Genomic DNA, 10,600 nt, shown 5'->3' on the forward strand with positions numbered 1-10,600 from the left:
AGATGAGGGCAAATACCAGAACTAACCCAGACATAACCAGCGTTATCCTCTAAAATATTAATCGCAACCACGTTTAATTGACTGTTTCGGTGTGGTACCGCATTACTACGTGATCCAAACCAGAGAAAGGCCAGGATCTGGCCAACAAGTATGAGAAAAATGCGAAAGTTCGAGCCAGATGAGGGCAAATACCAGACCTAACCGAGACATAACCGGTGTTATCCTCTAAAATATTAATCGCAACCAGGTTTAATTGACTGTTTCGTTGTGGAACCACATTACTACGGGATCCAAACCAGAGAAAACCCAGGATCTGGCCAACAGGTATGCGAAAAATGCGAAAGTATGAGCCAGATGAGGGCAAATACCAGACCTAACCGAGACATAACCGGCGTTATCCTCTAAAATATTAATCGCAACCAGGTTCAATTGACTGTTTCGGTGTGGAACCACATTACTACGGGATCCAAACCAGAAAGAGGCCAGGATCTGGCCAACAAGTATGAGGAAAATGCGAAAGTTCGAGCCAGATGAGGGCAAATACCAGACCTAACCGAGACATAACCGGCGTTATCCTCTAAAATATTAATCGCAACCAGGTTTAATTGACTGTTTCGTTGTGGAACCACATTACTGCGGGATCCAAACCAGAAAAAACCCAGGATCAGGCCAACAAGTATACGAAAAATGCGAAAGAACGATCCAGATGAGGGCAAATCCCAGACCTAACCGAGACATAACCGGCGTTATCCTCTAAAATATTAATCGCAACCAGGTTTAATTTACTGTTTCGTTGTGGTACCGCATTACCACGTGATCCAAACCAGAAAAAGGCCAGGATCTGGCCAACAAGTATGAGGAAAATGCGAAAGTTCGAGCCAGATGAGGGCAAATACCAGACCTAACCCAGACAAAACCGGCGTTATCCCCTAAAATATTAATCGCAACCAGGTATAATTGACTGTTTCGGTGTGGTACCGCATTACAACGGGATCCAAACCAGAAAAAAAACCCAGGATATGGCCAACAAGTATGCGAAAATTGCGAAGGAATGAGCCAGATGAGGGCAAATACCAGACCTAACCCAGCCATAACCGGCGTTATCCGCTAAAATATTAATCTCAACCAGGTTTAATTGACTGTTTCGTTGTGGAACCACATTACTACGGGATCCAAACCAGAGAAAACCCAGGATCTGGCCAGTAGGTATGCGAAAAATGCGAAAGTATGAGCCAGATGATTGCAAATACCAGAACTAACCCAGACATAACCAGCGTTATCCTCTAAAATATTAATCGCAACCAGGTTTAATTGACTGTTTCGTTGTGGTACCGCATTACTACGTGATCCAAACCAGAGAAAGGCCAGGATCTGGCAAACAAGTATGAGAAAAATGCGAAAGTTCGAGCCAGATGAGGGCAAATACCAGACCTAACCCAGACAAAACCGGCGTTATCCTCTAAAATATTAATCGCAACCAGGTATAATTGACTGTTCCGGTGTGGTACCGCATTGCTACGATGATCCATACCAGAAAGGGGCCAGGATCTGGCTAACAAGTATGCGAAAAATGCGAAAGTACGAGCCAGATGAGGGCAAATCCCAGACCAAACCGAGACACAACCTGCGTTATCCTGTAAAATATTAATCGCAACCAGGTTTAATTGACTGTTTCGGTGTGGTACCGCATTACTACGTGATCCAAACCAGAAAAAGGCCAGGATCTGGCCAACAAGTATGAGAAATATGCGAAAGTTCGAGCCAGATGAGGGCAAATACCAGACCTAACCCAGAAAAAATCGGCGTTATCCCCTAAAATATTAATCGCAACCAGGTATAATTGACTGTTTCGGTGTGGTACCGCATTGCTACGATGATCCAAACCAGAAAGAGGCCAGGATCTGGCTAACAACTATGAGAAAAACGCGAAAGTATGAGCCAGATGATTGCAAATTCCAGAACTATCCCAGACATAACCAGCGTTGTCCTCTAAAATATTATTCGCAACCAGGTTTAATTGACTGTTTCAGTCTGGTACCACTTTACTACGTGGTCCAAGCCAGAAGAAGGCCAGGATCTGGCCAACAAGTATGCGAAAAATGCGAAAGTCCGAGCCAGATGAGGGCAAATACCAGACCTAACCCAGACATAACCGGCGTTATCCTCTAAAATATTAATCGCAACCAGGTTCAATTGACTGTTTCGGTGTGGAACCACATTACTACGGGATCCAAACCAGAAAAAACCCAGGATCTGGCCAACAACTATGAGAAAAACGCGAAAGTATGAGCCTGATGATCGCAAGTACCAGAACTAACCCAGACATATCCAGCGTTATCCTCTAAAATACTTATCGGAACCAGCTTCTATTGACTGTTTCAGTGTGGTACCACATTACAACCTGATCCAAACCAGAAAAGTGCCAGGGTCTGGCCAACAAGTGTGCGAAAAACGCGAAAGTATGAGCCAGATGATTGCAAATACCAGAACTAACACAGACATAACCAGCTTTATCCTCTAAAATACTAATCGGAACCAGCTTTTATTGACTGTTTCAGTGTGGTACCACATTACTACGGAATCCATATCAGAAAAACCCCAGGATCTGGCCAACAAGAATGCGGAAAATGCGAAAGTACGAGCCAGATGTGGGCAAATCCCAGACCTACCCGAGACATAAACGGCGTTGTCCTCTAAAATATTAATCGCAACCAGGTTTAATTGACTGTTTCAGTGTGGTACCACATTACTACGGGATCCAAACCAGAAAAAAACCCAGGATATGGCCAACAAGTATGCGAAAATTGCGAAGGTATGAGCCAGATGAGGGCAAATACCAGACCTAACCCAGACATAACCGGCGTTATCCGCTAAAATATTAATCTCAACCAGGTTTAATTGACTGTTTCGTTGTGGAACCACATTACTACGGGATCCAAACCAGAGAAAACCCAGGATCTGGCCAACAGGTATGCGAAAAATGCGAAAGTATGAGCCAGATGATTGCAAATACCAGAACTAACACAGACATAACCTGCGGTATCCTCTAAAATATTAATCGGAACCAGCTTTTATTGACTGTTTCAGTGTGGTACCACATTACTACGGAATCCATATCAGAAAAACCCCAGGATCTGGCCAACAAGAATGCGAAAAATGCGAAAGTACGAGCCAGATGTGGGCAAATCCCAGACCTACCCGAGACATAAACGGCGTTGTCCTCTAAAATATTAATCGCAACCAGGTTTAATTGACTGTTTCAGTGTGGTACCACATTACTACGGGATCCAAACCAGAAAAAAACCCAGGATATGGCCAACAAGTATGCGAAAATTGCGAAGGTATGAGCCAGATGAGGGCAAATACCAGACCTAACCCAGACATAACCGGCGTTATCCGCTAAAATATTAATCTCAACCAGGTTTAATTGACTGTTTCGTTGTGGAACCACATTACTACGGGATCCAAACCACAGAAAACCCAGGATCTGGCCAACAGGTATGCGAAAAATGCGAAAGTATGAGCCAGATGATTGCAAATACCAGAACTAACACAGACATAACCAGCGGTATCCTCTAAAATATTAATCGGAACCAGCTTTTATTGACTGTTTCAGTGTGGTACCACATTACTACGGAATCCATATCAGAAAAACCCCAGGATCTGGCCAACAAGAATGCGAAAAATGCGAAAGTACGAGCCAGATGTGGGCAAATCCCAGACCTACCCGAGACATAAACGGCGTTGTCCTCTAAAATATTAATCGCAACCAGGTTTAATTGACTGTTTCAGTGTGGTACCACATTACTACGGGATCCAAACCAGAAAAAAACCCAGGATATGGCCAACAAGTATGCGAAAATTGCGAAGGTATGAGCCAGATGAGTGCAAATACCAGACCTAACCCAGACATAACCGGCGTTATCCGCTAAAATATTAATCTCAACCAGGTTTAATTGACTGTTTCGTTGTGGAACCACATCACTACGGGATCCAAACCAGAGAAAACCCAGGATCTGGCCAACAGGTAAGCGAAAAATGCGAAAGTATGAGCCAGATGATTGCAAATACCAGAACTAACCCAGACATAACCAGCGTTATCCTCTAAAATATTAATCGCAACCAGGTTTAATTGACTGTTTCGGTGTGGTACCGCATTACTACGTGATCCAAACCAGAGAAAGGCCAGGATCTGGCCAACAAGTATGAGAAAATGCGAAAGTTCGAGCCAGATGAGGGCAAATACCAGACCTAACCCAGACAAAACCGGCGTTATCCTCTAAAATATTAATCGCAACCAGGTATAATTGACAGTTTCGATGTGGTACCGCATTACTACGTGATCCAAACCAGAAAGAGGCCAGGATATGGCCAACAAGAATGCGAAAAATGCGAAAGTACGAGCCAGATGTGGGCAAATCCCAGACCTACCCGAGACATAAACGGCGTTGTCCTCTAAAATATTAATCGCAACCAGGTTTAATTGACTGTTTCAGTGTGGTACCACATTACTACGGGATCCAAACCAGAAAAAAACCCAGGATATGGCCAACAAGTATGCGAAAATTGCGAAGGTATGAGCCAGATGAGGGCAAATACCAGACCTAACCCAGACATAACCGGCGTTATCCGCTAAAATATTAATCTCAACCAGGTTTAATTGACTGTTTCGTTGTGGAACCACATTACTACGGGATCCAAACCAGAGAAAACCCAGGATCTGGCCAACAGGTATGCGAAAAATGCGAAAGTATGAGCCAGATGATTGCAAATACCAGAACTAACACAGACATAACCAGCGGTATCCTCTAAAATATTAATCGGAACCTGCTTTTATTGACTGTTTCAGTGTGGTACCACATTACTACGGAATCCATATCAGAAAAACCCCAGGATCTGGCCAACAAGAATGCGAAAAATGCGAAAGTACGAGCCAGATGTGGGCAAATCCCAGACCTACCCGAGACATAAACGGCGTTGTCCTCTAAAATATTAATCGCAACCAGGTTTAATTGACTGTTTCAGTGTGGTACCACATTACTACGGGATCCAAACCAGAAAAAAACCCAGGATATGGCCAACAAGTATGCGAAAATTGCGAAGGTATGAGCCAGATGAGTGCAAATACCAGACCTAACCCAGACATAACCGGCGTTATCCGCTAAAATATTAATCTCAACCAGGTTTAATTGACTGTTTCGTTGTGGAACCACATTACTACGGGATCCAAACCAGAGAAAACCCAGGATCTGGCCAACAGGTAAGCGAAAAATGCGAAAGTATGAGCCAGATGATTGCAAATACCAGAACTAACCCAGACATAACCAGCGTTATCCTCTAAAATATTAATCGCAACCAGGTTTAATTGACTGTTTCGGTGTGGTACCGCATTACTACGTGATCCAAACCAGAGAAAGGCCAGGATCTGGCCAACAAGTATGAGAAAAATGCGAAAGTTCGAGCCAGATGAGGGCAAATACCAGACCTAACCCAGACAAAACCGGCGTTATCCTCTAAAATATTAATCGCAACCAGGTATAATTGACAGTTTCGATGTGGTACCGCATTACTACGTGATCCAAACCAGAAAGAGGCCAGGATCTGGCCAACAAGAATGCGAAAAATGCGAAAGTACGAGCCAGATGTGGGCAAATCCCAGACCTACCCGAGACATAAACGGCGTTGTCCTCTAAAATATTAATCGCAACCAGGTTTAATTGACTGTTTCAGTGTGGTACCACATTACTACGGGATCCAAACCAGAAAAAAACCCAGGATATGGCCAACAAGTATGCGAAAATTGCGAAGGTATGAGCCAGATGAGGGCAAATACCAGACCTAACCCAGACATAACCGGCGTTATCCGCTAAAATATTAATCTCAACCAGGTTTAATTGACTGTTTCGTTGTGGAACCACATTACTACGGGATCCAAACCAGAGAAAACCCAGGATCTGGCCAACAGGTATGCGAAAAATGCGAAAGTATGAGCCAGATGATTGCAAATACCAGAACTAACACAGACATAACCAGCGGTATCCTCTAAAATATTAATCGGAACCAGCTTTTATTGACTGTTTCAGTGTGGTACCACATTACTACGGAATCCATATCAGAAAAACCCCAGGATCTGGCCAACAAGAATGCGAAAAATGCGAAAGTACGAGCCAGATGTGGGCAAATTCCAGACCTACCCGAGACATAAACGGCGTTGTCCTCTAAAATATTAATCGCAACCAGGTTTAATTGACTGTTTCAGTGTGGTACCACATTACTACGGGATCCAAACCAGAAAAAAACCCAGGATATGGCCAACAAGTATGCGAAAATTGCGAAGGTATGAGCCAGATGAGGGCAAATACCAGACCTAACCCAGACATAACCGGCGTTATCCGCTAAAATATTAATCTCAACCAGGTTTAATTGACTGTTTCGTTGTGGAACCACATTACTACGGGATCCAAACCAGAGAAAACCCAGGATCTGGCCAACAGGTATGCGAAAAATGCGAAAGTATGAGCCAGATGATTGCAAATACCAGAACTAACACAGACATAACCAGCGGTATCCTCTAAAATATTAATCGGAACCAGCTTTTATTGACTGTTTCAGTGTGGTACCACATTACTACGGAATCCATATCAGAAAAACCCCAGGATCTGGCCAACAAGAATGCGAAAAATGCGAAAGTACGAGCCAGATGTGGGCAAATCCCAGACCTACCCGAGGCATAAACGGCGTTGTCCTCTAAAATATTAATCGCAACCAGGTTTAGTTGACTGTTTCAGTGTGGTACCACATTACTACGGGATCCAAACCAGAAAAAAACCCAGGATATGGCCAACAAGTATGCGAAAATGGCGAAGGTATGAGCCAGATGAGGGCAAATACCAGACCTAACCCAGACATAACCGGCGTTATCCGCTAAAATATTAATCTCAACCAGGTTTAATTGACTGTTTCGTTGTGGAACCACATTACTACGGGATCCAAACCACAGAAAACCCAGGATCTGGCCAACAGGTATGCGAAAAATGCGAAAGTATGAGCCAGATGATTGCAAATACCAGAACTAACACAGACATAACCAGCGGTATCCTCTAAAATATTAATCGGAACCAGCTTTTATTGACTGTTTCAGTGTGGTACCACATTACTACGGAATCCATATCAGAAAAACCCCAGGATCTGGCCAACAAGAATGCGAAAAATGCGAAAGTACGAGCCAGATGGGGGCAAATCCCAGACCAAACCGAGACATAACCAGCGTTATCCTCTAAAATATTAATCGCAACCAGGTTTAATTGACTGTTTCGATGTGGTACCGCATTACTACGTGATCCAAACCAGAAAGAGGCCAGGATCTGGCCAACAAGAATGCGAAAAATGCGAAAGTACGAGCCAGATGTGGGCAAATCCCAGACCTACCCGAGACATAAACGGCGTTGTCCTCTAAAATATTAATCGCAACCAGGTTTAATTGACTGTTTCAGTGTGGTACCACATTACTACGGGATCCAAACCAGAAAAAAACCCAGGATATGGCCAACAAGTATGCGAAAATTGCGAAGGTATGAGCCAGATGAGTGCAAATACCAGACCTAACCCAGACATAACCGGCGTTATCCGCTAAAATATTAATCTCAACCAGGTTTAATTGACTGTTTCGGTGTGGTACCGCATTGCTACGATGATCCAAACCAGAAAGGGGCCAGGATCTGGCTAACAAGTATGCGAAAAATGCGAAAGTACGAGCCAGATGAGGGCAAATCCCAGACCAAACCGAGACATAACCTGCGTTATCCTGTAAAATATTAATCGCAACCAGGTTTAATTGACTGTTTCGGTGTGGTACCGCATTGCTACGATGATCCAAACCAGAAAAAGGCCAGGATCTGGCCAACAAGTATGAGAAAAATGCGAAAGTTCGAGCCAGATGAGGGCAAATACCAGACCTAACACAGACAAAATCGGCGTTATCCCCTAAAATATTAATCGCAACCAGGTATAATTGACTGTTTCGGTGTGGTACCGCATTGCTACGTGATCCAAACCAGAAAAAGGCCAGGATCTGGCCAACAAGTATGAGAAAAATGCGAAAGTTCGAGCCAGATGAGGGCAAATACCAGACCTAACCCAGACAAAACCGGCGTTATCCTCTAAAATATTAATCGCAACCAGGTATAATTGACTGTTTCGGTGTGGTACCGCATTGCTACGATGATCCAAACCAGAAAGGGGCCAGGATCTGGCTAACAAGTATGCGAAAAATGCTAAAGTACGAGCGAGATGAGGGCAAATACCAGAACTAACCCTGACATAACAAGCGTTATCCTCTAAAATACGAATCGGAACATGCTTTTAATGACTGTTTCCGTGAGGTAACACAATACTACGGGATCCAAACCAGAAAAATCCCAGGATGGGGCCAACAAGAATGCGAGAAACGCGAAAGTACGAGCCACATGAGGGAAAATCCCAGACCTAACCCAGACAAAATCGGCGTTATCCCCTAAAATATTAATTGCAACCAGGTTTAATTAACTGTTTCAGCGTGGTAACATATTACTACGTGATCCAAATCAGAAAAAGCCAAGGATCTGGCCAACAAGTATGCGAAAAATGCGAAAGTACGAGCCAGATGAGAGCAAATCCCAGACCTAACCGAGACATAACCGGCGCTATCCTCTAAAATATTAATTGCAACCAGGTTTAATTAACTGTTTCAGCGTGGTAACACATTACTACGTGATCCAAATCAGAAAAAGCCAAGGATCTGGCCAACAAGTATGCGAAAAATGCGAAAGTACGAGCCAGATCCCTCAGGGGCTGCCAGCCTTTCAGCTGCAGTACGGGCTTAACGAACCCGGGGTACCCGAGTCATACACACACCGTAAGCCTCCTGTTGGTCGTCACAACGACCCATTCACAATTCCCTATTGGTTTTGTGAATGGTACGTGACGGCAGGAGGAACGGGGGTCTTGGCTTAACCGCCTGGGCCACGAGTATGGCGACTCTATAAAATCGCCCTCCAATCCTAAGCTATGGTGCGCGGCGATGGGATGCATGGTTGGGGGAGAAGGCCCAATCCCAAGCGACCACCTCCGGGGAACCTGCCGAACCCCCGGAGTATTAGGCTTACCCGGGTAAGGCGGCTCTGCCCGGGTGGACCTTTATTTCCGACCATCTCGTGGGATTTTTATGGACACAGAAAATAAAATGGGGATGGGGCGGGTTTTGTCGGTTGGGGAGGACGGAGACGGGGTTGGGGTTAGGGTGGCGGCGCTCGCGCCCCACTCAGCGCCAGGTCCAGCTTCGTGGAGGGTGGAGGAGGACGACGAGACGGCGTCGGTCTCGTCCTTCTCCTCCAGCACGAGCCACATAGGCTCTAAGAGGAAGAGGACGGGGCAGGCTGTCGTCGAGGTGGGCGGTGCGATGAGCCCGTCGGTGAGGCTGAGTTGCCTCAGGGACGAGGTGACCGAGGAGATATCGGAGAGGATCTCCTCGTCCCTGAGGCGGGTGGAGAAAGTCGCCGCTGCCTGCGCCTTTGAGGGGCAGAAAAGCGGTGGCGCGGAGGCCCTGAAGGCCGCGGCGGAGGAAATGAGGGAGGCGGCGCGGGAGCTCAGAGGGCGGAACGCCCGTCTGCAGCTCCTGTTGGAGGAGGAGCGACAGGGGAGGAGGAGGGCAGAGGCGCTGTGGAACAGCGCGGCCCTTCCTCCCATCCTCCCTCCTCCTCCACCGCCGCGTCCCTCGGCGGAGGTAAATAAGCGGAGTGCGGCGGCAGTGGTGCGGGGCACCGCGGGCCCCTCCACCCGCACTCCGCCCGTGAAGAAGTCCCCGTCCTCCTCAGAAGACGATCTTCTGAGGAGGATTGGGGACATGATTGATGGCAAGCTGGCCGCCTTCCGGGAGGAGCTCCTCGCTGGAAGAGCGGTGAGCAGGAAGGCGGTGCCTCCCCGACCTGTTCCGGTACAGTCGGGGAAGGCAAAGAAGGGCGGAGTGAAGGCTCCGCCCAGCGTTGCGGCACCAGGGCCCCGGGTCGCGACCCCCAAGGGGGGTGGTGTACCCGTGGTCGCGGTGGTCGCGTCCTCCACAGCACCCTCCCAAGGGGGGGGTGGCGTGGAGTGAGGTGGTGGGGCGGAAGGCGAAGCGGGCGGCGAGGAAGGCCTCGCAATCGCAGCCTCCGCCTCCGCCGCCGGCGGCCAAGGTAAAGGCCGCGAAGGTCGGGAAGGCACGACCAGGTCGTCCCCCAAAAACGGCAGCGGTGACGCTGACCGTTGCGCAGGGGGGCGACCTGACCCTCGCGGAGGCGATGCGGCTCGCCAGGGAGAATATCTCCCTGGAAGAGCTGGGCATCGCCTCCGTGAGGGCGAAGAGGGCCGTGACCGGGGGTCTCTTGCTGGAGATCCCCGGTGCAGAAGGCGGCGCGAAGGCGGATCGTCTCGCCCAGAGGCTCCGGGAGCAGCTGGGCGAGCGAGGTGTCCGGGTCGCCCGGCCCACGAAGCGCACGGAGATGCGCGTTTGTGGGCTGGACGACTCGGTCAGCGCACAGGATGTGTCCCGTGCCCTTGCGAGGGCGGGGGACTGTCCTGTGGAGGA

This window comes from Colletes latitarsis, unplaced genomic scaffold (assembly GCF_051014445.1).
Source record: "Colletes latitarsis isolate SP2378_abdomen unplaced genomic scaffold, iyColLati1 scaffold0027, whole genome shotgun sequence".
Lineage (NCBI taxonomy): Eukaryota > Metazoa > Arthropoda > Insecta > Hymenoptera > Colletidae > Colletes > Colletes latitarsis.